The following is a 19,748-nucleotide window of genomic DNA, read 5'->3' as shown; positions in this document are numbered from 1 at the left end:
GTGGGTTTATAATAGACATCAGTAGATAAGCTGTCTATTATAGACAGATCGAGAAAGGGGAAGGAAGTGTTGGAAGTGTTGGACCAGGTAAATTTGAGGGCAGGATGGAAGTTGGAGGCAAAGTTGATGAAGTTGACAAGCTCCACATGGTGCAGGAAGCAGCACCAGTGCAGTCATCGATGTAGTGTCGGAAATGTGGGGGAGGGTCACCTATGTAAGCTTGGAACTTAGTCTGTTCCACGAAGCCGACAAAAAGACAGGCATAGTTGCAACTCATACAAGTGCCCATGGCTTCTTCCTGGAGTGGAACTGAACTGCAGAACAAATGAGAAAACTTTAATTTTCTGGTTCTAGTTGGAAAGCAATGCTTGAGAATGTATGCGTTTGGGTGCTAAACATAATTATTGTGATCCCATTCACTAATGAATACCAAAGAATGGCCCTTGAACTTAACTTTTTAGCAAAACAGAAGTCTCCTACCAACCTTTCCAAACCTTGGAAACCATCCCACAATGTGGTGAGCCACTGATAATAAGTCACTATTGTCTTCCTCATGCTAGTAAAGTTTTGACAATCTGAGGAAAAGTATTTTTGGAATTATATTGAGAACCTTCAATCTATATGACAGGAGTACACAGGCCAGTTTAAAGGCAGAAGGTGCACACCATTCCTAAAGCATGAACGCAGCTGCCCCAGCTAAGGTCATCAGTGGATTTTGCCTGAGAAATCACGAAGCAGAAATGGAAGTAAAGTAAGCTCATTGCCAAGGGACTGCAAAGAGCAGTGGTCCCAAACCACCGGGCCATGGACCGGTACCAGACTGCAAAGCATGTACTACCAGGCCACAAGGAAACAATATGATTTGGTGATATGAAACAATATGAGCCAGCTGCACCTTTCCTCAATCCCTGTCACGCCCACTGTTGAACTTGAACACACGCAAAGTCATCAATCGCCTAAATGTAGTGATACCCTGGCGCCAGGGATCACTGGTTGGCCTCAGGTAATTGGCCGCCTTGCGCTGCTGGCGAGAAGTGCCGTTGCTACTGGCCTGGAGTGCAGACAGATGGGCACCATCTCTAAACCTGTTTAGCACACCGAATGTTTGTGGGGATTCCCGGTGTTAAAATACCCTATACCCTAATTGGGGCTCAGGGTTTCATAAGTAGCTGAGCAGCTACCTTGCTGCGATCTACTGAAAGTCATCCCTCGAGCCAAACTTTTGTCAGCTGATAGATCCCACCTACCTACAAGGAGGGCGGGCACGCGCCCTGTCGCACTCCTCGCTTGGTCGGTCGGTCGCTCTCTCTGGGCTGCGGCCCCAGCATGGGGACCTCCGGCCCTTACCTTGTCCTCTCACTGGTGTGTTGCAATGATTTTATATGTTCATACAAGGAAAATATGTGCCGTGTGTTTAATATCCAGACGTTACTTAAAACATTATCATGCTATTGACTTACAAGTGAGTTATAATTGACATCACTATATTCATTTGAGGAAAATATGCGCTGTGTTTAATAAATTTATTAGATAAACCCTTTTAGAAACAAAATTAAGTGTATTAATCATTTATAAGTGACTTATAGTTGACTTACCACCTATATTCCGGGTCGTGATTAACACCCCGGCCCCCCCCCCACCCCCTCGTTGGTCTGTCTGCAAGAATATTGTCAATATTAAACCAGTCTGCTGTGCAAAAAAGGTTGGTGACCCCTGGCATAGAGACAAAAAAAGGGAAGGGGTGGAGTTTTCTTTGTCATTTTGGCACGTTGACAAGTATTGACCATGAAATATAATTTTTTTCCCCTTCCTCTTAATAAGTGACATATTGTAAGGTACCAACACTTTTCAGCCATCTCTCCTTTTGAGAATTTAATTATGCTGTGAATCTCTTAGGTGTTTTCATCAAATAACCTTATGGAAATATAGTTTTCCATTGTAAATGGGTCTTATTATTGCAGCCTTCAAGAGAAATATTCTATTTTCTGGATCTGAATTGGTCTGTAGTTCAATTGAGCTTAACCTCTAATATTCTGCCATCTCCTAAACTCTAATTTGGATACTTGTCATATGCTGCTGTCGTCTGGTTTTCCTCATCCCTTCCTTGGTCTAGAAAACTGCAGCATGAAATTACACCATTATTGTCAATATTTTGAAGACAAACATTACTGAGTAATTAAAGAAATAATAAATGTCTCAATGTTATTTTTGGTGGTCTGTCCAACATTTATCTCTCAGTCAGCATTATTGATTCAGATTTTCTGCTCATTGTCACAATTTGGCTAGAGTATATTGTATTCAAGGATGCAATTAGCAGGATTGATAATAGGTGGTAGAGGGCTGGTGGATAGGTGGGGGGCATTGCATTTAGTAGGTTACAAGCTTTTGGAAGATGCCTCACAAGAGGTTGTTAATCTGAAAGTGAATTATAAATTGAGAAATAGTATAAATTGAAGTACTAACACAAAGTACAAAGTAAATTTTATTACCAGCATACATATATGTCACAATATAGAACCCTGAGATTCATTTTTCTGTAGGCATACTCCACAAATCTACAGAATAGCATCTATAACAGAATCAATGAAAGGTCAATCAGAGTGCAGAAGACAGCAAACTGTGCAAATGTAAGTATAAAGAAACAGTAATAAGTAACGAAAACATGAGATAGCAAGGTAATGAGTCCTTAAAGTAAGATCATTGGTTGTAGGAACATCTCAATGGATGGGCAAGTGAGTGTAGTTATCCCCTTTTGTTCAAGAGCCTGATGGTTTAGGGGCGGTAACTGTTCTTGAACCTAGTGGTGTGAGCTCTGAGGCTCTTGTACCTTCTAGCTGATGGTAGCAGCGAGAAATGAGTGTGGCCTGGGTGTTTGGAATCTGATAATGGATACTGCTTCCTTATGACAGCATTTCATGCAGATGTGGTCAGTGGTTGGGAGGGCTTTACTTGTGATGTACTAGGCTAGATCCACTACCTTTTGTAGGATTTTCAGTTCAAAGATATTGGTGTTTCCTTACCAGGCCATGATACAGCCAGTCAATACACTCTCCACAACATGTCTCTGGAAGTTTGTCGAAGTTTTTGATGTCATGCGGAATCTCTCATTCCTAGGGAAATAGAGGCGCTACTGTAAACACAAAGTACACTGCAGATGCTGTGGTAAAATCAACGCTTTTAACTTTTAGTCCTGACGAAGGGTCTCGGCCTGAAACATTGACTGCTTCTTTCAGCGGATGCTGCCCGACCTGCTGAGTTCATCCAGCTTGTTTGTACGTGTTGATTAGAGGCACTACTGTGCTTTCTTTTTCAATCTTTTTATTATTGTTATTAATAACAAAATAAAATTGATACATAGATAATGGGATTACAAACATACACATTTCAACATACATAAGCAATACATAAGCAAAGAAATACATAAGAATTATCTTATACATAAGTAATGATTACAGTATAAATGAGTATTCCCAAATCATGAATATAATATACAAATAAACAAGGCAAACCTAGGTATATCATAATATATATATTTAAAAAAACAGATAAAAGAAAAAGAAAAAAAATTATGCAAAAAACTAATAATCTAATAACTAACAAAGAAAAAAAACAAAAAAAGAAAAAATGGAAAAAAAAGGGCTGTTTATAATATCTCACAAAAATACAAAATCATCAGTGTTGTCAACTCCGATCCTCTTAACATATATAAAATCGAAACTGGAAAAACAAATAGGCTTGGAACCGGGTCATATTATATCATATGAAAATATTGAATAAGTGGTCTCCATATCTTTTCAAATTTAATAGAAGTATCAAATACAACATTTCTAATTTTTTCTAAATTTAAACATAACATAGTTTGAGAAAACCAATGAAATACGGTAGGAGGATTAATTTCTTTCCAGTTCAACAAAATAGATCTTCTAGCCATTAATGTAAGAAATGCAATCATTCGACAAGCGGAAGAGGATAAATGGAGTGAGTCCATCATTGGTAAACCAAAAATTGCAGTAATAGGATGAGGTTGTATATCAATGTTCAATACCGCAGAAATAATATCGAAAATATCTTTCCAATATTTTTTCAAAAGCAGACATGACCAAAACATGAGTTAAAGACGCTATCTCAGAATGACATCTGTCACAAATAGGATTTATATAGGAATAAAAACAAGCCAATTTATCCTTGGACATATGAGCCCTGTGCACAACTTTAAACTGTATTAATGAATGTTTAGCACATATAGATGATGTATTAACTAATTGAAGAATTTTATCCCAATTCTCAATAGGGATAATAAGGTTAAGTTCTCTTTCCCAATCATTTTTAGTCTTATAAAAGGGCTCTGAACGTATCTTCATAATTATATAGTGAAGTTTTGATATTAGCCCTTTCTGAAAAGGATTTAGTTCAAACAAGTTCTCCAAAATACCTGAAGACACAAAATTTGGAAAAGTAGGAAGTACAGTATTTAAGAAATTCCTAATCTGTAAATATCTAAAAAAATGAAATCTAGGCAAATTATACTTATTAGATAATTGCTCAAAAGACATAAAACAATTATCCAAAAATAAATCAGAAAATCATGGTAATCCTTTAGTCTTCCAAGCTGAATAAGCTTGGTTTATAATAGAAGGATAAAAAAAGCAATTGGATACAATAGGAATATTTAAAACAAACTGAGTCAACCCAAAAAATTTCCAAAATTGAAACCATATACGTAAAGTATACTATCGGGTTGTCAATTCATTTCGGCAATTTAGAAAGAGCAAAGGGAAGAGAAGTCCCTAAAATAGAACCCAATGCAAATCCTTGTACAGATTTAGTTTCCAAGTTCACCCAATGAGGGCTAAAAGATATATCCCAATCCTTTAACCAACGTATCAAATATCAGATATTAACTGCCCAATAATAAAATCTAAAATTAGGCAATGCCAATCCACCTTCCTTCTTTGCCTTCTGTAAATATATTTTACCTAACCTAGGATTTTTATTCTGCCATATATATGAGGAAATTTTTGAATCAATATTAGCAAAAAAAGATTTCGGAATAAAAATTAGTACCGCTTGAATTATATATAAAAACTTGGGTAAAATAACCATCTTAATAGCATTAATCCGACCTATCAGAGATAAAGATAGTGGTGACCATTTAATAAACAAACATTTAATTTGCTCAATTAAGGGTAAAACATTAACCTTAAATGAGTCTTTATAGTTTTTTGTGATTTTAATCCCTAAGTAAATAAAAGAGTCATTAACTAATTTAAAAGGTAAATTTCCATAAATTGGAACCTGTCTATTTAAAGGAAACAATTCACTCTTATTAAGATTTAATTTATACCCGGAAAAATCATTAAATTGAACCAACAATGATAAAACTGCAGGAATGGATTTCTCAGGATCAGAAATAGATAATAATAAATCATCTGCATATAATGATAACTTATGTATATCTGTCCCACGATTAATGCCAAAAATGTTCTGTGATTCTCTGATAGCAATTGCCAAGGGTTCTAAAGCAATATCAAATAATAATGGACTAAGAGGACAGCCTTGTCTAGTACCCTGAAATAAACGAAAAAAGGGAGATCTTAGATTGTTAGTAAGCACCGAGGCTACTGGAGTATGATATATCAGTTTAATCCAGGAAATGAATGTCGGACTAAAATTAAACTTCTCAAGTACATAAAATAAGTATGGCCATTCAACTCTATCAAATGCTTTCTCCGCATCTAATGAAATAACACATTCTGAAGTGCTATGTGAAGGAGTATAAACAATATTCAATAATCTCCTAACATTGAAAAAAGAATAGCAATTTTTAATAAAACCGGTTTCATCTTCCAAAATAATCTGGGGTAATACCTTCTCCAGCCTCGATGCCAGTAACTTGGAAAAGATCTTGGAATCTACATTCAATAAAGATATTGGTCTATAGGATGCACAGTCAGTAGGATCTTTATCTTTCTTCAGTATTAAAGAAATGGAAGCTCTATAAAAGGTTTGTGGCAGATTGCCCAATCTTATTGCTTCTTCAAAAACCCTGCACAACCAAGGAGAAAGAGTAGCGGAAAATCATTTTAAAAATTCTACTGTATACCCATCTGGACCTGGTGCTTTCCCAGAATTCATAGAGGAAATAACCCCTTTAATTTCTGCATCCGTAATAGGAGTTTCTAATATTGAAAGATCATCTGATGATAATTTTGGAAAATTCCATTTCCCAAGAAAATCACACATGGTATTACGATCATGAGGGAATTCGGAATGATACAGGGAGGTATAAAAATCTTGAAATGATTTATTTATCTCATCATGGTTAACTGTCAGATCCCCATTCTGCTGACGGATCTTAGTAATTTGACGTTTAACCAAAGCATTCTTCAATTGACTAGCTAGCAGTTTACCTGATTTATCACTATGTATATAAAAATCAGATCTGGTTTTCATTAATTGATTTTCAATCGAAGATGTAAGTAATAAACTATGTTCCGTTTGAAGTTCAACCCTTTGTTTGTAAAGCTCCTTGCTAGGAGTAATCAAATAATTCTTTTCAATCTCTTTAATTTAATCAACCAATAAAAGAGTTTCCTTCTTAATGCGTTTTCTCAAACCAACAGAGTAGGAGATGATCTGTCCACGTATATATGCTTTAAGAGTGTCCCAAAGTGTTTGGCAAGAAATATCATCCGTGGAATTAGTTGAAAAGAAGAAATCGATCTATTCTTTCATAAATTTAATAAAATTCGGATCTTGCAGTAAGGTAGAATCAAATCACCATTGTCTAGAACTAGAAGCTGTATCCATAAATTTAATAGAAAGTTTTAATGGAGCATGGTCAGAGATGGCTATAATATCATAATTACAACCAATTACCGATAGAATAAAATAAGAGTCAATAAAAAAAATCAATTCTCGAGTAGGAATGATAAACATGTGAGAAAAATGAAAACTCTTTGTCCTTAGAATGCCGAAATCTCCAAACATCAAAAATTCCATTATCAGTCAAAACAGAGTTAATACAAGTGGCCGACTTATTAGGTAAAGTCTGAGTAGATATGGATTTGTCCATCAAAGGATTTAAACAACAATTAAACAATTAACAATTATTAACTTATATTCGTTTAGATTAGGTAGAGAAGTAAATAAGGACTTAAAAAATCAGGACAATCCATATTTGGAGCATAAACATTAACCATAGCAACCTTTTTGTTAAAAAGTAAGCCAGTAATTAACAAAAATCTACCATTCGGATCCGAAAAGATATCATGTTGGACAAATGCAATAGAGGGGTCAATAAAAATTGAAACTCCCTTTACTTTGGCATTCGAATTGGAATGATACTGTTGACCCCTCCAAAACCTAAAAAAGGGATAATTGTCCTCTTTCCTCACATGAGTTTCTTGTGCAAAAATAATATGAGCATTAAGTCTTTGGAATACTGTGAACATCTTTTTCCGTTTAATCGGATGGTTTAAGCCATTAGTATTCCAAGAGACAAAATTAATGGTCTGAGCCATATTTCTGAAATCAACCCTTTGGTATATAAAGGGTTAACCAAATTATGAACTCATGCACCCGGAAGAGGAACAAAAATAAGGGGCGGACCCAAAAATGACGACATAGCAGGCATCTTTGTAGTTTAAAATCAGCCCAAATGAAAAAACTAAAAAAAAATGATATAAGAAACGTAAGATTTAGAAAAAGACCTCCCACCCCCCCCACCCAAGAGGAGAAAAAAAAAGACCACCCCAGCCAGGGATAGGCTGGGAAAAAGGAAAGATGAAACTAAATCTACCCCCATATCAGCAGAAGACAACTCCGTATATAAAGGATAAAAAAAAAGATCCACCCAAACCCTAAAGAAATAATAATCACTATACTAAAACCAAACTTCTTAATATAATTAGTCGTAAAAAAAAAACAAAAAGAATATAATCACTAGTAACTTATAAATCAGGTTAAAAACCCAAACAAGCCAAAAAAAAAATTTAAACTGTGATAAGAGATGCATTGTAGGAAGAAGACAAGAGAAAAAAAATGGGGAAATAAAAAAAAACCCAAAAATATTTTAGAGAAGAAACCGCCATCTTAGTAAAAAAAAATTCACCTTCGAAGGATTAATAATAATAACCAAAGATAAAGTACAGTGGTTGAATTAAGTAAAATAACAAGATTAGTATGTCAAAAAAAACTTTAACTAGATTACAAAATATAGAGTAAACCTACACCAATAGCCAGAAACAAAATCTGGTTTTGGAAATAAAAACCATCCTGCATGATCAAAATCACTCATTTATTAGGGATGAGAATCCGTAGCAGTAGGGAAGTTCTCATTCAGAAAGCTTCTCGCTTCAGATGAAGAAAAAAAAAACCGCCATGGTGCATTCGGAGGCGATATTCTGAGCTTCGCAGGGTATAAGAGCCCAGGTTTTAGATTTTTCTCATAACATTCAGACATCAGAGATTTAAAAAGAAGCCTTGCCTTCATTACTTCTGGACTAAAATCTTCTACTAAACGAAAATTGTGATCTTGAAATTTGACCATCCCTACACGCCGAGCCACACGAATAAGTTGCTCTTTAACATGCACACTTTGAAATCGGACAATTACAACCAGTGGTTTAGCTGAAGCACTTGGTGATCTACGCATAATTCTGTGAGCGCAATCGAGTAACAGAGGACTGTGGGAATATAGAAGGGAATGCATCCTTTAAAAGTTGAGCAAAGTACTTCGAGGGGTCCCCTTGTTCAATACCTTCCGGGAGACCAAGTATGCGTAGGTTCTGTCTTCTGGACCGATTCTCAAAGTCGACACTCTTGGCTTTAAGTGTTTCCACTTGTTTAATCGTCAAAAGTAAGTTCTGCTCCAATTTTTCAATGATCAAATCTCGCTTCCGAGAGTCCTCTTGCAGAGTTGCGATTAGAACTTGCTTCTGGTTAACTACTGAATCCGTCTTATCCATATAATCTTGAAAAGCCTTTATATCTTGTTTAAAAATTTGTCGTTGTTCTTCAAATTTTTCATTTAAAACCTCCAATAACATTTCATAAGTCAATTCAGTGTGCTTAGGATCAGTCTGCTTCTTTCCGTTCCCGTTAGGATTCTTCCCAGGTTCTCGCCCTTTAGATCTAAGAGCCATTTCTTCAAAAATTCACAATAAACTCTTAAAGATAAGTCCAAAAAAGTAGCAAGAATCTTTTGGTGTAGGTAAAAATAAGTTAAATAAGGGTGATCATAGGTTAAAAAAAGTAAAGGTTATGGAGCGAATCTGAAACAGTACTCACTCCATGAGCATCTCCTGCTGACCTCCACCACTGTGCTTTCTTTGCAATTGTACTTCTGTGCTGGCTGGGCCCAGGACTGATCCTCTAAAATAGTAACATCCAAGAATTTAAAGATTGCTTAAAGGACAAAAAAAAAGTCCTTTCCACATTGAGGGAGTAATTACTGACATGATGCCTTAAATCATATTCAAAATATTGTGCCAGTGATCCTCACCAAGTGTGACATGTATCTTAATTTGGTGATGTAACAAAACCCAATGGCATTAACTGTGAGACTGCAAAGGAATGTGGACCAGTTATATGAATAGGTAACAAAGTGGCAGAATGTAAATAAAATGGCAAAATATGAAATCTGCTTTCATATATTTACTTTCCTACTAGTAGAAATGTCTACAAGGAAGAATGGAAAAATAAATATTTTTCAAGAAAATTTAGAGATTAGTCAATGTTATTATTCAGAGGCATTTGCCAGTGATACTGAAACTTCAGCAAGCTTATATACATGTTCACTGATATTTTGGAATGCTGTGAGGAGTTTGAGAATAAGAATAACAAAATCTTAAAGAAGTGATAAACTGCAGAGCTTGTAAAAGTGAGTTAAAAGTAAAAAATTGCAGAAAATATTCAGCAGGTCAGAGAGCATCTGTGGAAAAAGAACAGTTTGATAATGGCTCAGAAGAATTTAGCATCACAAAATAATTCTGGAATTCACAGTCCAAAATTAAACTTGAATTCTGCCACCTTGTTGATTAATCACCTAAAGGCTCACGTTTCTTCATAGCTTCTTTTCATTCTCACAGCTTAATTTTCCATCAAGCTTTGTAGTTCACCAAGTTGGAGTGTGCCACACTTGATAATTAAGGAGGATCACTAGCATAAGAGACTAAATAGATTATAATGCAGGATGTCACTAGTCACTCCCTCCTTTCAGAGAAAAAAAGGGATTCTTGTACTGTTTTTGTTTGTTAACCAACTGTCAACCACATAAATAAGGTATTGATGAGACCACAGCTAGAGTACTGTATATTAATTTTATCCTCTTGTACAAGGAATAATTCATTTGCCATTGAGAGGAGGCAGAAGTGGTTCAGTATATTGATTCCTGGCCTGTGAGAAAGATGGGCTAAAGTGGACAAGTTTTACTTAGCTTGGAAAAATGATAAGTGATCTAATTGTTGTAAACATTTTTAAAAGCTTGTCAGGATGACAAAAGGTTTTCTTTCAGCTGGAAAGTCTAGAACTGACTTTGGGTAATGATTCTGATTTGGCACTGTTACGGATTCAGAAACAATAAATATATGAGTGAGGCAGGGTTTTGATAACAAATAACACGTTTATTAAAACACTGAAAAACAAACCCCCAAAAGTAAACAAATCACTAACGTAACCGGAAATCAGCTGCTGTGTGGCAGCTTAAACAGTTCTTAAAGCAAGGAAGCTTAAACAGTTCTTAAAGTGATGTTGCAAAAACAGTTCTTCAAAGTAGTATTGCAAAAGTTCAAAATTCTTACAGTCCATTTAAGGGAGAGACTTTTTAAGACGATTTAAATTCTCTTTCACGTCGTCTTGCTGCAATTCCCAGTTGAACTACTTTTCCCATGGAGAATTTACGAAGAATAAATGAAATGGCTTAAAGGCACTGTCCTTTCCTTTACAAAACTGTTCCCAATCCTTTCTGCTATTCACAGGGATTAACACGGGAACGGTCAACGAATTCCTTCCAAATGAGGATCAGACAAGGTCGAACCTGTTTCACCATCGAGATCGACTTTCCTCGATCTTTTAACTCCAGGACTCCGATCTTCACTCTGCACTAGTTCTCAACTAGCAGTATTATAAAGAAACTGCTGGCAATGACCTTTTAAACTTTAGGCATTAAATAAAGCTACATCTTTCAACCACACTGCGTCATAATATTAAATCACGCAGTGACATGAAGTCAACATGGCAAATCCAGCCATGAACTGCCCCTCCTCACAGGGAGGGGTCCTCCTTTTATACCCTGTAAAAAAAACCTATCACATTACCTTTATTGGTGGGAAAATGAAGTCACTCCACCATCTCAAGACCATTACCTCAAGTCCGGTATAGCTTCAACACCTGTCACGTGACAAGTACACCACTGTCACGTCTCCCGGGTATGGAACAGCACAATTAAGCATCTTTCCAAAGAGGCTGAGAATTTTCAGTGTTCTCAGCCCCACAGAGCAAAGAGTGCTCAGTTTATGTGTGTGTAAGAAAGCATGCAATATATGATTGCGAAGCTAGGATGAACTGTTTTTGGTATCCAAGTGAATGGAAGAATATAGGCATGCAATGAATGATTGGGGCATATAAAAATTTAGACATAATATCATTGAATGGAACAGCAGGCTTTGACATTTGTATGACATGTTTATATGCTGTTTCTTATTTTCATAAACTTTCATAACCATGTAAACAAATATTGAAATGCTTCTAGTTAATCCTGGTTTCTGTTTTATTTGTTATCCTTAGAGTAGCTAGTGTATTGTTAATGAAAAAATCCATCTCTATTCATGGTTGGGAATCAGATTATTTAATTGGATATTCCCTGTAATTGACTACTGCTAATCCTCCTCATTGCTTTTCAAAGCAGAATACTTTTAAATGTACACCTGTGATTATTATATGCCTGTTTTCTGTCCGACTTAAGTGATCATACACTTGAAACTATTGAAGTACCATTGAATGGGGTTCATATTTTGCAAAAAGAATGGAGGGGTTATATTACATACAGCATTACCACATAGAAAAGTTAAGTTTATATATTTGAGAGCAAGCATTGTCTACTTGTTTGGAAGATAATGGCAAGGATTAGCGGTAGTTAATTACAGAGAATATCCAAACTGAAACAGAATCTGACATCTTTATTTCAATCCACCAGATTCATAAAGCCTTGTATGCTTTATCACTGGCTTTACATTGCTGGAGATCACTGGGATTCATATAATTAGTCTTAAACACAATTGCAAAACATTATTGGCCTTTTTTTGATTGCTCATGGATACATTGCGTAAATGATACATTACAGAAGAAATTGGCTCCAGTAAACAATGTGAACAAGGGTGACATCCTCCAGATGTTCACAAAGCTACTTTTACATGTTTTTTTCCTTTCAAATGTGGTTTTGCTACTGTTGGAGCCTGTGATTTACATTTTGGTGGTGTGTTTTCAGGCCATTTGAGTGACTTAGCACTTTGCTGTCTCCAAGGGTGCTTGGTGAGGTGCGCAGCCTCAAAGCTAAGAAGCCTGAGAGGGTGTGCAAGCCCAAGATCAGCATCATTTCTGAGCTAAGCAGATGTTCAGCACCATCTACTTGCCTTACACTCACTGCTCCCGGACGAGTCCTGGGTGTTGGGCAAGGTTTAATTGGCTGGTTTTCAGTTCACGTTATTCAGATTCAGATTCAGTTTAATGTCATTTATAAACCACAAATACAATGCAGTTAAAAAATGAGACAACGTTCTCCGGAATGATATCACGAAAAAGCACAAAACAGACCACACAAGAAAAACCACGTAACGTTTGGTAATCCCCAATCCAGAGTCCGGAGGCTGCTGCGTATGGATATCACGCTACCGTCGTAGCACGTTTCCCAGAAAGGAACTACAAACCCATCAGACAAAACTAAAACTACAAGACCTACACAGAACCACATAGTTACATATAGTTATAGTTAACATTTAGTTTCAACAGTGCAGACAATACCATAATTGATAAAAAACTAACTGACAAAGACCACATAATTATAACACATAGTTTCAACAGTGCAAAGCAATACCGTAATCTGATAAAGAGCAGTCCATGCACGGTTTAAAAGAAAGTCTCAAAGTCCCGACAGCCCATCATCTCACGCAGATGGTAGAAGGAAGAAAAACTCCTCCTGCCATGAACCTCCAGCGCCGCAGCTTGCCAATACAGCGCTTTGGGAGCTCCAACCACAGCCAACTCTGAGTCCGCCTGAAAACTTTGAGCCTCCGACCAGCCCTCTGACACCGAGCACCATCTCTGCCGAGCGCTTCGACCCCAGCACTGGCTGCCAAGCAACAGGCAAAGCCGAAGATTCGGGGCCTTCCTCCCGGAGATTTCTCATCGCACAGTAGCAGCGGCAGCGAAACAGGCATTTCAAAAGTTCCACCAGATGTTCCTCCGTGCTTCACACGTCCGTCTCCATCAAATCAGGATTGTACACGGCCCCTACTTACAGATAACAGATATTCATTCCTGGAGTGGCCGCTGCGCGCTGCGTCACACTGCCATCTTGAAGTTCAAACGTGTGTTTCTGGTTGCTGCTTATTCAGGACTGTTTTGATTGGGGCAGCCTGCAGATAACAAACGACACAGCACTAGGTTGAGTTAGAGCCAAGCTTAACTAAATATGCCTGGACTCTTTTGTGTTTTATGTTCTGTATTTTTTTTGCTCAATTTTGTTGTCATTTGCTCAATTTGTTTTAATTTTACTCATGTTGGTTGTTTAGGAGGTGTAGTTTGATTGTTTTTCTTTACATGGGTTCCATGCTTTTCTTTGTTTTGTGGCTGTCTGTGGGAAAACGAATCTCAGGATTGTATACTGCATATATACTTTGATAGATGTTCTTTGAATCTTGTTAGCCTGCAGCTACAAGCTGTTACAACATTATAAATGGATGTTGTAGCTTCAAGATGGTTGAACTTTTATTCTACATCTTTGTGTTAGTTTGATTTCTGACAGTAAATTCTTGATGATGTAATAAGCAAACCTGACTTAATTTCCAAACAACAGATGAAAAATTTTGTTCATTACATTATTTAAGTTGTGACTCTTTCAGTTTGTTGCTTTTTGTCTTTGGAAAGAAAAATATCCCAAAAGGAATCTACGACACAACATTGGTAATAAAATGTTTCATTAATGGACTCAGTTAAATCTGTGACCAGTTGTTATGCTGAAATAGATAATAACCATGAGAATGGGTTCTTTTGAAACTTTTGACACGTTTATTGCCATTGAGTAATTGTCTTGTTCTTGAGTGGTTTATTGGCTTGGATCACTTCTAATCCAGTTCTGAGGTGATTGGTGAGACCACTGTGGGACCAGCAGAGGTTGCTATAGATGGGATAGGAAGTGCGTAGGTGGATTGGGTGGTGCACTTACAATGTTGACATTGGCATCAGTGTGCTGCTGACCTATCGCTTGAGATTATCAGTGCCATACTGAATATTCTTCCTTCATTTAAATGGACATAAGCCAGAAATACCCAGGAATTGATAAATATTTTAAACCTTGAATCTTTTTCCCTCCATCTGTCTTTTAATCAGTTCACATGACAGATTCTAAACCAAGCTCCTCCATTTCATGATATGATATTGGATTCATGCCCTGTCCATTGGAAGTGACTCTGTCTCATTCTGTTCAAAATGCTGAAAATATTAGCCCTAGCTCACTGGAAAGTGGCCAGTGGAAGAGTGGAAATTTGAGGCTTTGACTCGAGAGATTCTGGCAGTTTTGGTAGTTGGATTGTGCGGTCAGGTCAATCGAGATTTGAATAGCTCGGCAGAAAGCCGTTGATTAGACAATCAAGATTTGAATAGCTCAGACTCAGCAGAAAGCAGCTGATTGGGCAATCGAGGTCAGGTGACCAAGCAGTTTAAAAAGCTCAAAGAAATAAATATGGGGTAGCTCAAGTGGAGCGGCCTGTTAAAAGCAGTCAGTGAGTGAGTGGGCCAGTGAAAGAGTGGAAATTTGAGGCTTTGACAAAAAGAGGCGGAGGACGAGTTTGTTCCCAGTTAGTCTTTACAATGCCTCCTGAGACGGTGATGTGCCTCTCCTGTGAGATGTGGCAGTCTTGGGGGAACTCCCCTCTCCCGCAGAATCACACCTGCCAGAAGTGCTTGTGGCTGGGCGATCTGGAAGACCGTGTGAGGAATCTGGAGCAGCAGCTGGATGACCTTTGACTCATAAGGGAGGATGAGGCAGTCATAGATGAGAGCTACAGGGAGGTAGTCACACCTAGGCTGCTGGAAGCAGGTTGTTGGATGACAGTCCAAGGGGGGAAAGCGAAGGAGAGTAGACAGGTAGTGCAGAGCACCCCTGTAGCCATTCCCCTGAATAATAAGTTTACCGTCCTGGATGCTGTTGGCGAGGACGACCGACCAGGTATGAGCCACTGTGGCAGGGCCTCTGGCACTGAGTCTGACCCTGTGGTGCAGAAGGATGGGACGGAGAAGAGGAGAGCTGTTGTCATTGGAGATTCTGTAGTCGGGGAGCAGACAGGAGATTTTGTGGACGTGAGAAGGACACCTGCATGGTTTGTTGCCTCCCGGGTGCCAGGGTCTGGGATGTCTCTGACCGGGTGCATGACGTCCTGGTACGAGAGGGAAAGCAACCAGAAGTCATGATACATGTTGGTACCAACGACATAGGCAGGAAGAGGGGTGAAGTCCTGAAGTGTGAGTTTCTGGAACTAGGCAGAAGGCTGAAGAACAGGACCTCAAGGGTGGCGTTCTCAGGATTGTTGCCAGTGCTACGCGATAGTGATGGTAAGAATTGGAAGAGATGGCAGTTGAATGCGTGGCTGAAGAGTTGGTGCAGGGGGCAGGGTTTTAGATTTTTGGATCATTGGGATCTCTTCTGGGGAAGGTGGGACCTGTACAGATTGGATGGGTTGCACCTGAACTTGAGGGGGAGCAATATCATTGCAGGTAGGTTTGCTAGCATGGTTTGGGAGGGTTTAAACTAATTTGCAAGGGGGATAGGACCTGGAGCGATAAAGCAGTGAAAGAAGTGCATGGAGTAAAGCCAGATCTAACATACAGAGAGGCTTTGAGGAAAAAGAAGCAGAATAAACGGTGTAAAGGTAGTAAGGTAGAAGGGCTAAAGTGTATGTACTTCAATGCAAGAAGCATCAGGAACAAAGGTGATAAACTGAGAGCTTGGATACATACATAGAATTATGATGTAGTGGCCATTATGGAGACGGCTGGCACCAGGGCAAGAATGGATTCTCAATATTCCTGGATTTCAATGCTTTAAGAGGGATAGAGAGGGGGGAAAAGGGGGGGAGGGGTGGCATTACTGGTCAGGGATACTATTACAGCTGCAGAAAGGGTGGGTAATGTAGCAGGATCCTCTTTTGAGTCAGTATGGGTGGAAGTCAGGAACAGGAAGGGAGCAGTTACTCTGCTGGGGGTATTCTGTAGGCCCCCTGGTAGCAGCAGAGATACCAAGGAGCAGATTGGGAGGCAGATTTTGGAAAGATGCAAAAATAACAGGGTTGTTATCATGGATGACTTTAACTTCCCTAATATCGATTGGCACTTAATTACTTCCAAGGGTTTAGATGGGGCAGAGTTTGTTAAGTGTGTCCAGGATGGATTCCTGTCACAGTATGTTGACAGGCCGACTAGGGGGAGTGCCATACTAGATCTAGTATTAGGTAACGAGCTGGGTCAGGTCACAGATCTGTCAGTGGGTGAGCATCTGGGGGACAGTGATCACCGCTCCCTGGCCTTTAGCATTATCATGGAAAAGGGTAGAATCAGAGAGGACAGGAAAATTTTTAATTGGGGAAGGGCAAATTATGAGGCTATAAGGCTAGAACTTGCAGTTGTGAATTGGTATGATGTTTTTGCAGGGAAAAGCACTATGGACATGTGGTCGATGTTTAAGGATCTCTTGCAGGATGTTGGGGATAAATTTGTCCCGGTGAGGAAGATAAAGAATGGTAGGATGAGGGAACCATGGGTGACAAGTGAAGTGGAAAATCTAGTCAGGTGGAAGAAGGCAGCAAGCATGAGGTTTAGGAAGCAAGGATCAGATGGGTCTATTGAGGAATATAGGATAGCAAGAAAGAAGCTTAAGAAGGGGCTGAGAAGAGCAAGAAGGGGGAATGAGGCCTTGGCGAGTGGGGAAACCCCAAGGCATTCTTCAATTATGTGATGAACAAAAGGATGACAGGAGAGATAAAAGTGGGAAGATGTGCCTGGAGGCTGTGGAAGTGAGCAAGGTCCTCAATGAATACTTCTCTTCGGTATTCACGACTGAGAGGGAACTTGATGACGGTGAGGACAATATGAGTGTGGTTGGTGTTCTGGAGTATGTTGATATTAAGGGAGAGGAGGTGTTGGAGTTGTTAAAATACATTAGGATAGATAAGTCCCCAGGGCCTGACGGAATATTCCCCAGGCTGCTCCACGAGGCGAGGAAAGAGATTGCTGAACCTCTGGCTAGGATCTTTATGTCCTCGTTGTCCACAGGAATGGTACCGGAGGATTGGAGGGAGACGAATGTTGTCCCCTTATTCAAAAAAGGTAGTAGGGATAGTCCAGGTAATTATAGAGCAGCGAGCCTTACGTCTGTGGTGGGAAAGCTGTTGGAAAAGTTTCTTAGAGATAGGATCTGTGGACATTTAGAGAATCATGGTCTGATCAGGAACAGTCAGCATGGCTTTGTGAAGGGCAGATCGTGCCTAACAAGCCTGATAGAGTTCTTTGAGGAGGTGACCGGGCATATAGATGAGGATAGTGCAGTGGATGTGATCTACATGGATTTTAGTAAGGCATTTGACAAGGTTCCACATGGTAGGCTTATTCAGAAAGTCAGAAGGCATGGGATCCAGGGAAGTTTGGCCAGGTGGATTCAGAATTAGCTTGCCTGCAGAAGGCAGAGGGTCGTGGTGGAGGGAGTACATTCAGATTGAAGGGTTGTGACTAGTGGTGTCCCACAAGGATCTGTTCTGGGACCTCTACTTCTTGTGATTTTTATTGTGGGGGTAGAATGGTGGGTTGGCAAGTTTGCAGACGACACAAAGGTTGGTGGTGTTGTAGATAGTGTAGAGGATTGTCGAAGATTGCAGAGAGACATTGGTAGGCTGCAGAAATGGGCTGAGAAGTGGCAGATGGAGTTCAACCCAGAGAAGTGTGAGGTGGTACAATTTGGAAGAACAAACTCCAAGGCAGAGTACAAAGTAAATGGCAGGATACTTGGAAGTGTGGAGGAGCAGAGGGATCTGGGGGTACATGTCCCTGAAAGTTGCCTCACAGGTAGATAGGGGAGTTAAGAAAGCTTATGGGGTATTAGCTTTCATAAGTTGAGGGATAGAGTTTAAGAGACACAATGTGATGATGCAGCTCTATAAAACTCTAGTTAGGCCACACTTGAGTACTGTGTCCAGTTCTGGTCGCCTCACTATAGGAAAGACGTGGAAGCATTGGAAAGGGTACAGAGGAGATTTACCAGGATGCTGCCTGGTTTAGAGAGTATGGATTATGATCAGAGATTAAGGGAGCTAGGGCTTTAATCTTTGGAGAGAAGGAGGATGAGAGGAGACATGATAGAGGTGTACAAGATATTAAGAGGAATAGACAGAGTGGACAGCCAGCGCCTCTTCCCCAGGGCACCACTGCTCAGTACAAGAGGACATGGCTTTAAGGTAAGGGGTGAGAAGTTCAAGGGGGATTTTAGAGGAAGGTTTTTCACTCAGAGAGTGGTTGGTGCATGGAATGCACTGCCTGAGTCAGTGGTGGAGGCAGATACACTAGTGAAGTTTAAGAGACTACTAGACAGGTATATGGAGGAATTTAAGGTGGGGGGGGGGGGGGTTATATGGGAGGCAGGGTTTGAGGGTCGGCACGGCATTGTGGGCCGAAGGGCCTGTAATGTGCTGTACTATTCTGTGTTCTATGTTCTATTCTATGTAGAAGGGGATGCTGATTTTGACTTTGATTTGCATATCCTGGCTGTGGATTTGGAAGATTTTGCAGAGATAGAGTTGCTTTTATTCTCCCATCCTTTCCCTGCTACAGGTGGTTCACGTCTCAGAAGAGTATTTGAGGAATGGAAGCACTTGCCTGCTAGATCATGACTTTTGTTCCAGTCTTGATGACTTGATCTTCAAACATCTTTTTCCTCAGTACTACACCTCTACAGTATGCAGACAATGCTTGCATTTGCAAGAGTTCAGAGGCTGTATTTCACATATTCATTAACTTGTTCAGTGGAGCAGTTGAAAGGAGCACTCAACATACTCAAAACAAATGTGTTCCTGCTGTTCAAAACTGCTCTCTGAAACACTCCACAAGCATATCCTGAAACATGTGGACTAGTTCACATTTCACATGAGCTATCTGGCAGTAGAGGCAGACAGCATGCTGATGTTGACCATCTACGGTCTGGCACCACAGCTGAGGAAATGGAACTTAACCCTAATAAAAATTGTGCAAGGAATTTTACTAACCCAGTGATTGAGTAATTGCTAAAGGTTGAAATGCATCAAGAATTGTCATGCAAAGCATCGATATTCTCTCTTAATTACAGTTAATTACTTATAAAGAACATTTTCATATATAATACATTAATTTAGATATACCTGTTCATTATAGCTTAAAGTAAATATTTGAAGCCTGTCGTAGAATAAGATGGTGTTAATTGTCTTCTGTTATTTCTAACTGTGCAATAAACA

At 39.1% G+C, this 19,748-nt stretch overlaps 1 protein-coding gene across 2 annotated transcripts in view; it reads left to right on the top strand.

The window, feature by feature from the left end:
- cdkl5 (cyclin dependent kinase like 5) overlaps nucleotides 1–19,748 on the top strand; it is a 202,894-nt gene that overhangs the window by 72,315 nt on the left and 110,831 nt on the right. The window lies entirely within an intron of this gene.

Source organism: Hypanus sabinus, chromosome 4, assembly GCF_030144855.1.
Source record: "Hypanus sabinus isolate sHypSab1 chromosome 4, sHypSab1.hap1, whole genome shotgun sequence".
Lineage (NCBI taxonomy): Eukaryota > Metazoa > Chordata > Chondrichthyes > Myliobatiformes > Dasyatidae > Hypanus > Hypanus sabinus.
The sequence above is the reverse complement of the archived record's forward strand: the minus strand, read 5'-3'. Positions and strand labels throughout refer to the sequence as shown.